This window comes from Tupaia chinensis, unplaced genomic scaffold, assembly GCF_000334495.1.
Source record: "Tupaia chinensis unplaced genomic scaffold, TupChi_1.0 Scaffold143728_1, whole genome shotgun sequence".
NCBI classification, from domain to species: domain Eukaryota; kingdom Metazoa; phylum Chordata; class Mammalia; order Scandentia; family Tupaiidae; genus Tupaia; species Tupaia belangeri.
In genome coordinates this window covers 720234-737003 of record NW_006203577.1, presented here as the reverse complement: position 1 = coordinate 737003, position 16770 = coordinate 720234, and the positions used below count along the sequence as shown (strand labels likewise).

The following is a 16770-nucleotide window of genomic DNA, read 5'->3' as shown; positions in this document are numbered from 1 at the left end:
CAAAACTGGTGAACTGAGGATGAATATTACTCCTTCAAAATCAAATTACATGGTTCAAGTCCCAGATCCCGTGGCTTAAGAAAAATACTGTGTGTGTGTGTGTGTGTGTGTGTGTGTGTGTGTGTGTGTATGTGCATGCATGCCCAAAGTCCCCAGAGGAGAAGGGATCGCAGTGTGGCCATTCTCTCTGAGGGGGGATTTAAAATAACAGCAACAAATCAAACTGATCAAGTAAAAGCTCTCTCTAGAATTAACTTTAAATCTTCCTACTATTTGGATTTTCTATTACACAGGTATCACAAACATACTCTCTCCTTTTTTATTATTATTTTTTGAGAGGTTTTTTTGCTATAGGGCGCGTGCACTCGCCAGACAGACAGAGAGAGACATAGAGACAGAAAGCGAGAAATCACCCCACAGGGGGGATGGTCATGCTGCAATCCCTTCTCCATTCTCCTCTCAGGATCTTGGGCACGCACGCACATGTGCCCGGCATGAGTTTTAAGTCACCGGGTCCGGGACGCGAACCGCGGTCGACTACGTGGGAGGCCAGCGACATAGTCATTACGCTAATTGCTGGTTCCCCTCACTCTTTTTAAAAGAATTATTTATTTAATTTTATTTATTCATTCATTTATTTTAATTTGACTGGAAAGAGACACAGAGAGAGAGAGAAAGTGAGAAAGCAAGCCACCAGATCCAAGACTGGAACCATGTCCAGCACCTTAACCACTGCACCACTCACTCTTTTTTTTTGGAGAGATTTTCACTGTAGGGCGCATGCGCTTGCCAGACAGACAGAGAGAGACATAGAGACAGAAAGCGAGAAATCACCCCCCAGGGGGGATGGTCACGCCGCAATCCCTTCTCTTCCATTCTCCTCTCGGGATCTTGGGCACGCACGCACACGCGCCCGGCGTGAGTTTTAAGCCACCGGGTCCGGGATGTGAACCGCGGTCGACTACGTGGGAGTCCAGCGACATAGCCATTACGCTAACTGCTGGTTCCCATGCACCACTCACTCTTATAAATACTCTCTACATGAAGTTCTTGGGATTCCCTGGGCAGTTAGTCAGAGTTCATATAACCCCCACTGACTTCTGGAGCTCCCCTGTTCATTTCGCTAAGCACTATAAGGAGGTATTTATTGACAGATCCTAATTGTTCAGGTACATGAAGGCCTTGGGGCAAGATTCCTGGACTCAGAAGAACTGAGTTCTAACCCTGTCCGTAAAATGACTTGTTCCATGACCTTCATTAAGTCAAAACCTCGCTGCCACTTAATGAAGAGCAATTTATGTAGCCAAAGGAGGTACTGTCTCCTCCTCTGGGAAACGAAAAAAAAAAATAACGAACAAGGTCTTTGCTGGGGTTCCCAACCAAAGATTCCTTGCTATTGAAACTCTTCCTATCCAAATCCAAACCTGGGACCCAAACAGCCTCTGGTAAGTTTTCAGATACACCCTTTGCTATACAAACCCTTGCTACTCACTAAGTCCGAACTCAGGCACTGAGGGGGTATGGATTGTATGGAATCCTTGTATATATTAGTACTATTAAACTAAAAAGCACTTAACATTTTAAGACTCATTAGAAGATAAGTACAACCTCAGGCTGGCAGGTAGGCACGGTGGTTAAAGGTGCTAGACTCCCACATGGCTGACCACTGTTCAAGTCCCAGACCTGGTGGCTTGCTTTCTCACTTTCCCTTTCTCTCTCTCCAGCTGATCAAACTGGAAAATAATAGTAATAAAGTTTAAGAAAATAAGTCTAAAGAAAACAAGATAGTACAGCCTCTTCAGTTGTGCCTTAAGATTCTAAAATCTCACTGAAGTGTTGACTCATCTCCTTGACTTACACTGTACTAGACCTTCCTTACTTCGAGAAACATAAAAGATTTGTCCTCAAAAACTGCCAGCAGTGCAGGGAGTTGAGACGGGGGAAGAGCGCTCGCTCGGTATTAATGTATCCCCTGTACTATGTTCCCTGTAAGCACAAATCAGAGCTGGCCTCCCACGACTGCTCTCTGCTCGGGACAAAGTCCACAAAGAAGCAAGCTAGAGTGGCAGGAAGCCGTCTACAAGGCCACCTGCCCCACGTGGAGAGTGTGTTCCAACCTAAGTGTCTATCTTTTTTCACTCATAAGCAGTTACAATTCTAAGCTTACTGAAGTTCTTCATGCAGCCTGACGGACAGAGGAGGTAGAGCCATTATACACAAAAATCTCAAAAGTCCCTGTGTGACAGACGAGGCCCTCAGGATCTCTCTCTATTCCGTTTCAGTCTCATTTCTGACCATTGCAAACATGACCCCCAGCCACATGACCCCCAGTCATACCAAACTCACTCTGATTTCATTCTTTTTTTTGTTTTTTTTGAGAGGTTTTTGCTATAGGGTGCGTGCGCTCACCAGACAGACAGAGAAACAGAAAGAAAGCAAGAAATCACCCCCCAGGGGGGATGGCCATGCCGCAATCCCTTCTCCTCCATTCTCCTCTTGGGATCTTGGGCATGCACGCACACGAGCCTGGCATGAGTTTAAGCCACCGGGTCCAGGACTCAAACCACAAACGACTAAATGGGAGTCCAGCGACACAGCCATTATGCTAACTGCTGGTCCCTCTCACTTCATTCTCGAGTGCCATTCTGTCCTCCAGAGATACATCCCGCAGCCCACCTCATGCATCCACAGCACCGCGGGAGCCTCCTGAGCTCACAGCAGGCACAGCAGGAGCACGCGCTCCAGATGTGCGCTCGGGTCCTGGCCACGCCACCTTCTGGTTGTCTGATTTGGTCAAGTTACTTAACCCCTCTGGCTCTTAGTTTCCTCATCTATAAAATGAGGATAATGATTAGACCTACCTCACGGAGTTGTGGAGGGGATTTGCTAATACAGCTAAAGCGTTTTGTGCCTGGGACACAGTAAGCACTCAGCAGTATCAGTGACCATTATGTCATACAGTGACAGTACATTCGGGACCCAGTGTCATCTGAGTGGCCTTCCCCCACCCTGACCTCCAGCTAATTGTTTAGCCACACCTTGTTGGGATTACCTGGGACCCAATGTGAACAAAAGCAAAGCCTCTAAGGTTACATTTCCCATAGTGTGCTGCAGAGCACAGGTGTCCAGGAGGATGACAGGAGAGTGGTCCAAAAAGTACGAGACACGCTGCTCTCTCTCTGGGAGGGTCACGATAGTGTATTAAAGGCTATAGAGAGTATCGCCAAAGAAACTGGCCTCCTTAGTTTAAGTCAAATAAATTTCTACCATAGTTAGTCATGGTTATTATTTAATGTGAGGGTTTTTTTTTCCCCAAGGTAGTTTTTTTTTTTCTTTTTTTTTTTTTTAAGAGGTTTTTGCTCCAGGGCGTGTGCACTCGCTGGAAAAACAGAGAGAGAGACAGAGAGAGACAGAAAGCAACAAATCACCCCCCGGGGGGATAGCCACGAGGCAATCTCTTCTCCTCCATTTTCCTCTAGGGACTCGAACCGCAGTCGACTACATGGGAGTCCAGGAACACAGCCATTATGCTAACTGCTGGTCCACCCAAGGTAGTTTTTGTAACAATAAATGTGGGGCCAACAGATGGTATGGTGGTTGGGGTGGGGGACTCTCACATGGCCAAGCACAGTTTGAGTCCTAGATCTGGAAGCCAGCTTTCTCACCTTCTCTCTCTCTGCCTCTCTCTGATGAGCACGTGTGCCCTATAGCAAATTTAAAATAATAATAATAATAATAATACCAACAATGGGTGGTCAGAAAAGTTATGTTACATTTTCTGTGCAAAAATGAATCATGACTTTTCCAACAGCCTAATAAATAAAATAAATAAATAAATATTTAAAAGGGGGGGGTAGCAGGTGGCATGGTGGTTAAGGTGCTGGACATTCCCGCATGGCCAACCACAGTTCAAGTCTCTAACATGGTGACTTGCTTTCTCACTTTCTCTCTCTCTCTGTCTCTCTGGTCACATTAAACGAATGAATAAAATTAAACAAATAATTTTTTTAAAAGCAAAACAATAAATGCTAAAGATTCTCATAATCTTCTGCTCATCTTGAGTTGGCCGATGTAACAACTAACAGGCACTATTTTGATTATAATTTAATTGTTAATTTTAAATTTTAACTTCTATTGACTTATATGGATCTGGTGTGTTTCTCTAAAAACTGTTCTCACATTTTTTTTCTATTCTGGCTCCAAAAGAATTCATGGGATGGCCTGTCATTTAAATCCAACAAAACAATATTCTAGTAAATATTCTGAGAAACCAGAGCATCCAAAGAAACTCGACTTAAATCCTATTTTAAGTTTGTAGGTAAGCATGCTTATAAATAATATATGTGATCATAGAATAAACTGAACGTTGACCATGTGGCAAGCAGTGCTCTGAACGCTTTACAAATATTTGCTCGATCTTTATTACTAACCCATGAGGTAAGTATTACTACCATTCCCATTTTCAGATAAGTAAACAGAAGTTCAAAATTACATTGTGTAAAACGGGCACAGCTAGGACAGGAGTCCACTTCTCTAAATCCTGTGGCGTTCATTTCAACTCCCCCTGGGATACAGGGCCAGCCTTGCTGACGTCTATGGGATCCAGCCCCCTCACCAGCTTGCCTGTTCTCTTATCAGGCTCACACCACCATGGCTCTCTCCCAAACTGAGGGAAAACCCTTGCTTCCCCCAAAGCGCGATCAATATGAGAGAATAAAGGGAAGGAAGTTTGACACGACTAGAGGTGTAAGGGACTCTGCATGCACTTCCCATGAAACCAGTTTCAGGGTTCCCAGAGGAACCAGCTGAATGCAGTTGGCCGCTGGTTTGCTCATGATCAGTTTGAAGTCAGTGGTGAAGCTGAAGCTATGTCCCGGCACTCAGGTCACCCTCTACAGAACAACTTCTGGAGGAAATCCAACTCTGCAACCATCAAAATCGGTCAGCCCGGCTGTCCCAGGTCGGGCTGTAACAGCAATCCGAAAAGTGACCCCAGATCACTTCAGTGGACCTCAAAAGTGAGTGCAGCTCTAAAAAACTCTAAGAGAGGGACCAGCAGTTAGCGTAATGGCTATGTCGCTGGACTCCCATGTAGTCGACTGCGGTTCGAATCCCGGGCCTGGTGGTTTAAACTCACGCCGGGCGCGTGTGCGTGTGTGTCCAAGATCCCGAGAGGAGAATGGAGGAGAAGGGACTGCGGTGTGGCCATCTCCCCTGACGGGTGATTCCTCGCTTTCTGTCTCTCTGTCTGTCTCTCTCTGTCTGGCGAGCACACACACCCTATAGCAAAAACCTCTCAAAAAAAAAAAAAAAAAAAACCCTCTAAGAGAACAGGAGCAAACAAGAGAAACTACTATTCAGCCTCAAATAAAACAAAAGTGAAAACAACACATTACAAAACAAAAAGAAATCCTTTTTTTCTTTTCAAATCTTTTAAACTAATATCTGGCATCAATCCAAATAGCTAAATATTTTAAAGTATTTCATAGATTTCATTGAAATCAGAGCATTCTTTTAATACGGTCTGGAGTGTCCACCCTGTGGCTCCTGGTCATTTCCAGGAAACACTATCTCAGCCAGAGAGTATGTTCTCCCCGATTTTTATCCATGACATGCTCCACTCCGCTGATATCCTCCTTCATTGACAGTTCTTTCCATTCACTGACCTTCCATTCACTGTTGTACTCCAGTGACTCCAGTTTCATTTCATTAATTAACACCAGACCAGACACTGCTTGACTTCCCGTGAAGCCTGTAAGAACTCTCTGTGGCCTTCCTAGCAACTCAGTTTTGAAATATGTTGAAAACATGCCTCCTCTCTTCACAGGTTCTCTTACAAACCAGGTTCACATCAGAAGAAAAAGGCAATTCATTTACGTAAACTGCGTTACAAATGGCTGACCACACAGAGTAGGGCACCACCTTATTGGCCCTTGTCAGAACTCTGCACTGCCCTGTTAAGATTCCTCTACAAGAAGACAAAACATCAGTTCGTGATCCTCCTGTGTTCACTGTGAAAAGCAGGACTGAAAAACTGATACACTTCTTGAAAAAGTTCTCAAATAGTTTTAATAGTTGTTCAAGGATTGGACTCACTGTCCAATCTTGCCAAGTTCCTCCTGTTCGGAAAGCGTGTGCAGTTTATCATCTGGGAATGTGGAAACGAGTCAGTAAGCCACATGCACTTCCCTAACCCAGACCTCAGTTGGAATGGGGGTGTCTCACTCTGGAGACAGGCAGACACACTTGTCTTGGCCACCACAGATTCAGCCGGACAGGTAGAGATCTATGTTTCTGGCTGTCAGTCTTGCACGACTCTAACCAAAAGAATGCAAGTGTATAAATAAAAACACGCATACGTTTGGAGAAATCATGTAGCATAGCTTCAAAGGCATTCTCCCTTTATTCTAATTCAGCTAAGAAAAACTGCTTCCCTGAAGAGCGCCTCTTTCACCAATCCAATCGTAAATATCACTTTCTGAAGACGCCCATGGGAACCAGCATTCTATTTTTGGAGGGAAAAAGGTTGTGAAGTAAAATAAACGATACAAAAGAATTCTACTAAACAATGCCAATTATTCATTATTTTCTGATGCCCTTGAATAACAACCAGTTATAAATCAGTGTATTTTCTTAAACTGAAAGAATATTTACATACTAAATATAAGTAGCAATTTACTACCGCATAGTGATGTTCTTAAAATATTTTTAATCCTGAATTCTAAAAACAGATTCCTATTTTTTCAGTCTAGCTAGAGATAAATGTCAATTCGATTACATTAAAAACAGTTCCCTGCAGGAAGAGACAGAAGACTTCTCCACTTATGCTTTTTTTTTTTTAATTTTTAAATTTATTTAGTTACATTCATTCACTGTATATCATTACGGTATACAAAATGAGATTTTTCCATCCAGAATGCACTGTAAATTGGCTCAGTCAAGGATATTACCATACATATTACTGTCAACAATTTTCCATTTCTTGTTTCTTATATATTTTGCTTCTTCTATCCCCCTTGATTCCCTACCTCTCACTCTGCCATTTCCTACCCTCCTCCCACATTGTCTCTGGTATCTACAGTTGCTTTTCATGCCTTTTTGTTTTTCTTTGCATTTTATTGATTCACAAAAGAACTTGATAAATTTAAATACTTTCAGTAGCAAGCACAGCTGATATATACACATCTATGAACACATATCTGACTTTAGGCATAGACCTCAGCGAGCAAAATGAACATACTATAAAGTAGCACTTAGCTGAGGCTATACGCAGCTTACTGCAGTCATTAGGTATTTTTTAATTTCAAAAAAAGCTTTAGTTGTAATAGATCAAGATAAAAAAATAATGAATTTGCTTAAGACTTAAAACCAGGTAAAAGGTTAGGATTCAGTTCAAACAATAGGTAGATGAACCTATCAACAGTTCAAAAGAAGGTAATTCTTAAATCTGGGAAACAACGCATAGAAGAAAATCAGTAATGTTTTAGTCAAAAGTTCTATTTTACCAGTTCAGTTTCATGTAACTAATCTCTCTATTATTGAATTTGCAGTGTTACTGTGATCTGATCTTTCCATTTAAATTCTGGAAATTAACATTTAACTCCGGAGAGGAGAATGGAGAAGGAATTGCAGTGTGGCCATCCACCCTGTGGGGTGATTTCTCGCTTTCTGGATAAAAAAAAACCCCCCAAAAAAAAAAAAAAAAAAAAAGATTGACTAAAGAGAGACACAGAGAGGGAGAGAGGGAAAACAAGAAAGCAGGCCATCAGGTCCAGGACTAGAACCACGGTTGGCCATGTCGGAGTCCATTGCCCCAACCCCCCAACCACCACACCACCTGCTGGTCCCTAACTTTTGTATTCTAAATCATTTTCATGTAGTTCACATGGTTTCATAATTTTGTTTTCTTTTGCTGTGTGTTAAGTTTATTGTCTTTATCTGGAATAAAGTCATAGAAAATTATTTGGTTTAGCTCTCAGCAGGCCGCACCTGACCTCTGAGGAAGCTTGCCTTCTCCTGGGTTATCCGATCTTTCTTCTGGGCAAGGGACATTTTGGGATGATTCTACCTCTTCTTTTTAACTTCTTTCTTGGGTTTCTTTTCATAGAAAAGAATGCGTTTTCTCGTATAGCTATGTGAGCTTTCTTCTAATCTCCTCCATCATGTCTGGAGTTACACTGTTCTTTATGTACTGAGAGAACTGTTTCTTGTAGGCGTCTTCATCTTCTTCCATTAGGTAGCGCATGTAGTCTGCAACGCTGTGGCCCATGATGTGCTTCCGATGGGCTTCTGCATTAAATTCCTTGCTTTCAGGATCATAACCAGGGAATTGTGTGGTACTGTGAGGGATAGATAAGCCTCCATCCACCGCTCCCTTCAGGGCCCCAAAAACTTTATTGCCAGTGGTAGTTCTGGCAAGGCCTTCATCCAAATAGCAGGTGAAGGCACCAGGTTGACCATGGATGCTTTCTACATTGTACTCATCTCCGGTCACTTCCACTTGGCCTTCGTAGATCTTGTCCATGCCAAACCTACAGAGAAGCCTGTGGGCCAGCAGCAGGCCAGTACAGTATGCTGCAGCATAACTTGTCAGGCCAACCTTCACACCGTGTTTTGGTAGTTCACGTGCATAAGCTGCACAGACTATCATAGCCCCTTCTATATGGGCATAAGCAATCTGACAAATGATCTCTCTGTTAGTTACATGAACTATCCCCCTGTATTTGGGTGTGTTGTACTTATTTTTATCTTGGATCACCAAGCGTTTCCAAGCAGAGTAATCAGTTTTACCCTCTCGTCATCTTCTAAATTTCACTTGGCATCTCTTAAAATAGGCCTTATTCTTTTTTTTTTGGAGAGGTTTGGTTTTCGCTATAGGGCGTGTGCGCTCGCCAGACAGACAGAGAGAGACATAGAGACAGAAAGCGAGAAATCACCCCCCAGGAGGGATGGCTATGCCTCAATCCCTTCTCCTCCATTCTCCTCTTGGGATCTTGGGCACGCACGCACACGCGCCCGGCGTGAGTTTTAAGACACCAGGTCCAGGCCGCGAACCGCAGTCGACTACGTGGGAGTCCAGCGACATAGCCATTACGCTAACTGCTGGTTCCCAAAATAGGCCTTATTCTTGACAACTTTAACAAATCCCATCCTGTGAAACAGAGACCCAGCGCTGCAGCTGACCTGCAGGCCCGCAAGCACTACAAGGGGAAAAAAAAGCTTTTGTTTTGTTTTTAGAAAGAAAGACATTTGCTATGTGAAATGTATGCTCACCAGAAAGAGTGAGAGAGACAGAAAGCAAGAAATCAACCCACTCCTGTAGGGCAGGAGTGTTGGCTACACCACAATCCCTTCTCCACCATTCTCCTCTTGGGATTTTGGGCATGCACACACAGGTGCCAGCATGAGTCTCAAGCCTCCAGGTCTGGGACTCAAACTATAGTCACCTATTTGGGAGTCCGGTGACATAACCATTACACCATCTGCTGGTCCCTGGTTTCATAGTATTTAGATAAAGTAAATAAATCCATCTGTAAAACAAAGACCCTCTTTCTGTAAAATAAACAAGATCCCTTTAATTCCTTAGTTTAGAACTATGTGAATGACTGGAGTCCACTGCACCTGGAGAGAACAATCCTCTCCACCCCGAAAATACAATCTGAGGGGCCAGCAGGCAGCATGGTGGTTAAGGGCGCTGGACTCCCACATGGCCCAATGCAGTTCGAGTCCCAGACCTGGCTGGCAGCTTGCTTTCTCACTTTCTCTCCCTCTCTCCCTCCCTCTTGCTTACTCTATCCCTCTCTGGGCAAGTTTAAATAAATAAATAAAGTAAGTAAGATAAAATAATCCTTTAAAAATAATTAAAAAAAAGAAAATGCAGTCTGTTGCCTTAGCATTGCACAAAGGAGACAATGCTAACGTTGAACACTGAGGGCCACGCAGTGTTGAGCCGGCAGGAGAGCACCACAGCAGGGCAGAGGCTGCAGGGGCCTGGCTGCTGTGTGCATGGCGGTGCACGCCTGTGGTCCTGCCCATGGGAGGCTGGGCAGGGCAGTTGTGACATGGCAAGACCAGGTCAAAAATAGGGCCTTAGCATTGCACAAAGGAGACAATGCTAACGTTGAACACTGAGGGCCACGCAGTGTTGAGCCGGCAGGAGAGCACCACAGCAGGGCAGAGGCTGCAGGGGCCTGGCTGCTGTGTGCATGGCGGTGCACGCCTGTGGTCCTGCCCATGGGAGGCTGGGCAGGGCAGTTGTGACATGGCAAGACCAGGTCAAAAATAGGCCAGGTCCAGGACCAGCAGTTAGCGTAATGGCTATGTCGCTGGACTCCCATGTAGTCGACCACGGTTCGTGTCCCGGACCCGGTGGCTTAAAACTTACACCGGGCGCGTGTGCATGCGTGCCCAAGATCCTGAGAGGAGAATGGAGGAGAAGGGATTGTGGCGTGGCCATCCCCCCTGGGGGGTGATTTCTCGCTTTCTATCTCTCTGTCTGTCTGGCGAGCGCACGGACCCCATAGCAAAAACCTCTACAAAAAAAAAAAAAAAATAGGCCTGGTCCACAGAGGCAACCCTGAAGGGTCCCCCCCCCGCCAGTCACTTTAAGACATGAAGACAACGGTCAAGTGAACATCGTCCTCGTAGAAAACAGAAAGTGATGATTTAGAAGGAAGCTGCTTCCCTCAGCATGGAAGGAGGGGCTATTACAGAGATCACATCTACTCGTTTTCACCTGGAGACCAAAGACTTCCCTGTTCATTCTTTGGGGCTCAGTGTCTCAAACTCCAGTCTAACACGTTCAGTCTTCCCTGGTCATTTCCACTTGAAGGATCTACTGACACTTTCAGAGGGTGTGACCACACACTAGGCCTCTGCACACTGTCCCTGCCTTTCATTCTCCTGCCACCATCCCAGCCCAGAGCCTCTGCGCCCGGTGCTAAGATAAATTCAGTAATGACTCTTTGATCCTCTGGTCCTTTTTCAACGAATTTCCACTCTGTTGCCAGAATAAGCATTCTATAATGACATTTTGGTGTTGTTCTCTGCTTGCATATGTCCACAGAATGAAATCCAAAATGCAGAGGAAGACACTCAAGCCCCTTCAAAATCTATTCCAGTACCAGCAGATGGTTGGACTCCCACATGGCCAACCATGGTTCAAGTCCCGGACCTGGAGGCCTGAAACTCACACCCGGGACATGTGTGCATGACCAAAATCTTGACAGGAGAATGAAGTGGACTGCAGTGTGGTCATTTCCTCCGGGCATGAGGGAGTGATTTCTCACTTTCTGTCTCTGTCTCTCTGGTGAGTGCATGCACCCTACAGCAAAAGTCTCTCTCTAGAAATAAAGAAAATCTAATTCCAAGCTAAGATCCAGTCTAATTCACTTACCAGTACCCTACAAAGTACTAGATTCATTGGGCTTCTACTGTTTTCCCTAACACAGCCAGGCTTTCCCATCTCTAGGCCTTTGGCAATTCAGTCCTTCCAATCCATTTCACATTTCCTTCCAAACCACAGGCAGGTACAGCTTCTTTTATCATTACTAACAAAATACACTTTACATCAGAAACTCCTTGGCACCTACGCATCCTCCCTACGGAAACAAAACTGTTATAACACAATGTGCTCTTACTAGATGAGACTGCTCTCTGATGATTTCGATTCTGGTTTGTTGCATTGAAAAAAAAAAAAAAGAAAAGAAAAAAGACACAAAACTTCCCTAACCTGTGTGGCAAGGTCTGGCCTTGCCAACGCAGAAGTTCTATAAAATTTATGCCAGTCATTTGGCAGCAACTGCCACTGGCCTGGTAAATGTGGCTTCTCTCGCGGTGTGTGTTTTGACCTGTTTTATTTCTCCAGCTACAATACACTGTGAACTGCTTGTGGATAAGAATTATGTCTTACACTCCTTTGTAATTGTTTTCGCATTTAGTATAGTGCCTGGCACGTAATTAGAATTCAATAAATGTTTATTGACTCCTTCCTTGTTACAATGAATAGCTGTGGATGGACATAAGTCTTGTGTATTTTTGGTGTTCAAAAGGATTTCCTGATTCCATTCAAAACCAGAATCTATATTGGCTTCCAAATTCTAGAGCACAATGCCTAAGAGACTCAAGAGTCAGAGAGGAGGCACAAGGCAAGAAAAACATTTTTCTCCTACTAACAGGAAAGAGACAGAATTGTGAATGCCACTGTGCTCATCCAAAAGCAACTCTGAATCCTTACTGTGCTTCTGCCATCCCAGGGAACATACTCAAATGAAAGCTCAGGACCCACAATGGTGTGGGAAGTCCATGGTACTCTGTGACTCAGCGAATCAGGGGCAAGTTCCTTCAAAGCCACCTAGACACAAACTATAATTATATGCCGATGAGGATGAAGTGGCTGTGGATGAGTCTAACATCAAAGGGCACAATGAAATGAGATTATCATTAGATAACTCATAGCGTTATCCCAGAAGAGACCCACCACGGTTTATTTAATTTTTTAAAGAATTATTTTATTTAACTGTATTTATTTATCTTAATTTGACCAGAGAGGGACAGAGTGAGAGAGTGAAAGCAAGCTGCCAGGTCCGGGACTCAAACTGCGGTCAACCATGTGAAAGTCCAACGTCCTTAACCACCACGTCACCTGTTGGCCCCCAGTTTATTGAAGCCTATTTTACTCCTGCTATTACAGTGGGGTAAGAGAAGGAAATATTATAATAGAATAGTATTTTTCATCTGTAGGTTGATCTTTAGTTCTACTAAATGAACCTGTTTATTCTCTTGCCTGTGTGTTATCACAAACTAAAAGCCAAATTCAGTAGCTTTTCTCTTTTCTCCTGTATTTATTTCCAATGTGGTACTCTTAGAAATGAACAAGAGCAAGTAGATACATAGTGAGCCAGTAAAAGCCAAGAAACAAGTTTATTAAAGAAAAAAAAGTAACCGTTTTCTGAAGGTTAACAAGACCTAAACAGTTGATCATTTAGTTGATGTTGGGAACTGGTTATGTTTTCTAACTCATAAACGATAATAGCTTCTTTTTAAAAAAGATTATTGAGGGGTTGGCAGGTGGCGTGGTGGTTAAGGGTACTGGACTTCCACATGGCTGACCATAGTTTGAGTCCCAGACCTGGAGGCTTGCTTTCTCATTTTCTCTCTCTCTATCTCCCCTCTCTGGTCAAATTAAAATAAATAAATAGTTAAATAAAATAATTCTTTTAAAAAAAAAGACTATTAAAATAGAGATTTCACATCTACTGTATAATATAATCTTCATGATAAGGCAAGAGTTATGATCTCTTTTTGTAACATGTATCTATCTATCTATCAATCAATCTATCTATCTATCATTTGTTGTGATTTTCACACCACCAGGTCATTTCCTCATGACCAACTGAGACTCAAACCTCAGCTGGTCATGTAGGAATCCAGCGCCTTAACTGCCATACCACCTTCTGGCCCAGGTTTTGATCTCTTTTTCTCTCTCTCTTTTTTTTTTTTTTAATTAAGCAATATTGGGAACCAGCAGTTAGCATAATGGCTATGTCGCTGGACTCCCACGTAGTCGACCGCAGTTTGTATCCCAGACCCGGTGGCTTAAAACTCACGCCAGGCGTGTGTGCATGCGTGCCCAAGATCCCAAGAGGAGAATGGAGAAGGGATTGCGGCGTGACCATCCCCCCTGGGGGGTGATTTCTCGCTTTCTGTCTCTATGTCTCTCTCTGTCTGTCTGGCAAGCACACGCGCCCTATAGCGAAAACCTCTCAAAAAAAAAAAAAAAAAACCTAAGCAATATTTATTTAATTTTATTTTTTATTATTTTAAAATTTGCTATAGGGCACATGTCTCTATAAAGAGACAGAGGGACAGAGAGAGAGAGAGAGAGAAAGCAAGCCAGCAGGTCTGGGACTCAAACTGCAGTTACCATGTGGTAGTCCAGCACCTTAACAACCATACCACCTGCTGGCCCCCAGATATAATCTTAAGAGCCGACTGAAAACCAACGACTCAGGTTAAATGATGTAGCCAAAGTCACCCAGACAAGAGCAGCAGAGACAAGAAACAAAGGCTAGTTTTGCTCCCAGCCTATCATTCTCTCAGGTGTAACAGGGCTGCCCCGCGCAGATGTTAAGCCCCAGTGAATGGCATGGAGCTGCCAGAAGACCCTCCCAAGAAGACAGTTCCTGTGCTGAGACAGCACTCTTCCCCCCTCGGACCTTTGCAGTAATTTAAAAGATATTACCAAACCCTCAAAAAATAAAGGTTCTTAGTTTGGATTCTTCCAAGCTGTGTCTCCCCTTCCCCTCAATCCTAATGTTACTTTTTTAAAAATTATTATTTATTTTGAGAGGTTTTTGCTATAGGACGTGTGAGCTCGCCAGAAAGACAGAGAGAGACAGAGAGACAGAAAGCGAGAAATCACTCCTCAGGGGAGATGGCCACACCACAATCCCTTCTCCATTCTCCTCTCGGGATCTTGGGCACACACGCACATGCGCCTGGCATGAGTCCGGGACTTGAACCGCGGTCGACTCCGTGGGAGTCCCGCGACACAGTCATTATGCCAACTGCTGGTCCCAATCCTAATGTTACTTCTGTAGAGGAAATGGTGAGGAGAAGCCCCAGCCAAGCACAGAGAGGACAGCTCCTCTCTCCTGCTCTTTACCTACTGATCTCCATTTATGACTTTCTACTGCTAGTTTAAAATAGTTTATTCTTTGCTATCATTTGTCTTTTTTTGAGGGACAGTGAAAGAAGACTTATTAAGGAAAGTGTACAGAGTAGACCACACCATATATGGAACAGCCACATGAGGGGAGATGGGTGAAGTTTCATTCATCCCTTCCTCCCAAAAGGAGAGAACCATTACCTGGAAGGAATGATAGGACTAACCTATAGGCAGGGTAGCTACCTTTTCAAAAATGTAAGATTTATTCCAACTGTTCCCATTTAACATGGATTCAAGGACTTAGATCTTCCTTATGAATAAAGAGAGATTTCTAGAGTTGTTATTATCTCCTTGTCAATTTTAAGGACCACACAAAAGTAACTTTATTTAACTACAGCCATATTTTTTATTTCATTTTAGTATCATGTTTAAATCCCCTTAAATAGATAACATTTAAAAATTTTTTATTATTATTAACATTATTTTTTAAACTTGAGGAGGAGGGAGAGAGAGAAAACAAGAACTTGTTCCATACAGAGGGTCTTAAACTGTTCATTAAGAGAATGCATATTATGAAAAACTACTCACAGACTGCAAAATATTTTTTCACTAAAATAAACTTGTACTTCAGTTCAATTTTTTCAAGAACTTTTTCAAGCCCCCTCCTATTAAAGAACTGCATTCCAGTATGGCTTCCCCAAATCTCATCTCCCCATTCTGCAGCAATTTTTCATCTTTTAATGTCCATATGACTATACACCCCAGGCAAGTTTCGGTCTCCCCTTGTTTTTTGAAAATATATGTTCATTAATATACTACTTTCAATTTCTTGGGGACTTCTCTGGCTCCCCTTGTAAAGAGTCGTTCTTCCCGGGGTAAGGCAGCCCGGAGAGCCCCAGTAACAGCAGCGGCAGCCTACAGTCCACTTCCGTATCTAAAGACCATCTTATGTATCTGATGCTTTCTTCCTTTCTCAGGGAGACTGAAAACGTTGTGAACTGATGAAAATCTCCATGAATCTCCAACATCTTTCTACAACCATATGCACATGAAGTAAAAATCTGACTGCTAAAAGCCAGAGTCAAGTTTGTAATGAAAATCATTTCCAGCGACCTTGTAATTGACAGTAGCTCCTCTGAGAAACTAGTGTCACTTCTCCCCAAGCAAAATATTTAAGAAACTTTTGTCAATACAGCCTTCTGTGCCACACCCCTGGCACATCCTCTGACCAGCCAGGCCCTGGCAAACAAATCAGGCTCCCAGGAACTAATGGCCATACCTCCCCTTATATTCTTTTCCACAATCTTATCACAAGTTTTTACCTACCCCCAGTAACAAAGTCACTAACCAAGGGCATTCCCAATTGGCCAGAGGCTTGCAGATGTCTGGGGAGGTTTTTACTATCCAAAACTCCTAGGTATCAAAGAGATCTATCATGACTGTTCAGACACTCCCAACGAGGTCATTCAAACCCTGACGTCACCTTCCAAGCTCAAAGAAATGCTGGGTTCTGGAGGTGTGGATGGGGCTACGGTGCTACCCAAACAGCCAGTGTGGTTCTTGGTGCTGCCTCGATGGATCTCTGTAAGGCCTTAGAAACCGCTCCTGCATGAATGGGGGGAGGGGGGTCAGGGTGCTCTGATTCTGTCTCCCACCACATCCCTAGGGTTCATCTACCTAATCAGATCGAGTGTGCTTTCTTCCTTATTGCCCAGCGAGTGCCCCTCCCTAAGCTGATAAAGACACTTCCCAGGTAACAACGGAATGCTCTTTGAAAGAGGCTAAAGGGTGTACAAGCGCTGGGACACCTGTGCTAGGAACTCCAGGTGGGTGAGCTCATTCCTCTGTGGGCAGGCCTGCTCTGCCCAGCTTCCAGTCAGAGCCCACTGGAAGGGAAAAGGCTCTCAAAAAGGGCAGAGGGGGATGATCATGCTATCAAAACACATCTCAGCACACAGTCTCTCTCTTTTTTTTTTTTTTAAGAATTATTTATTTAATTTTATTTATTCATTCTTTTTTTTTTTTTTTTTTTTTTTTTTTTTTTTTTTTTTTTTTTTTTTTTTTTTTTTTTTTTTTGGGTGTTTTCTCTCCACAACAACAAA

The 16770-nt window shown here is 43.5% G+C and overlaps 1 protein-coding gene across 1 annotated transcript in view; it reads right to left on the bottom strand.

The window, feature by feature from the left end:
* DUSP16 (dual specificity phosphatase 16) overlaps window positions 1-16770 on the bottom strand; it is a 109878-nt gene that overhangs the window by 38750 nt on the left and 54358 nt on the right. The window lies entirely within an intron of this gene.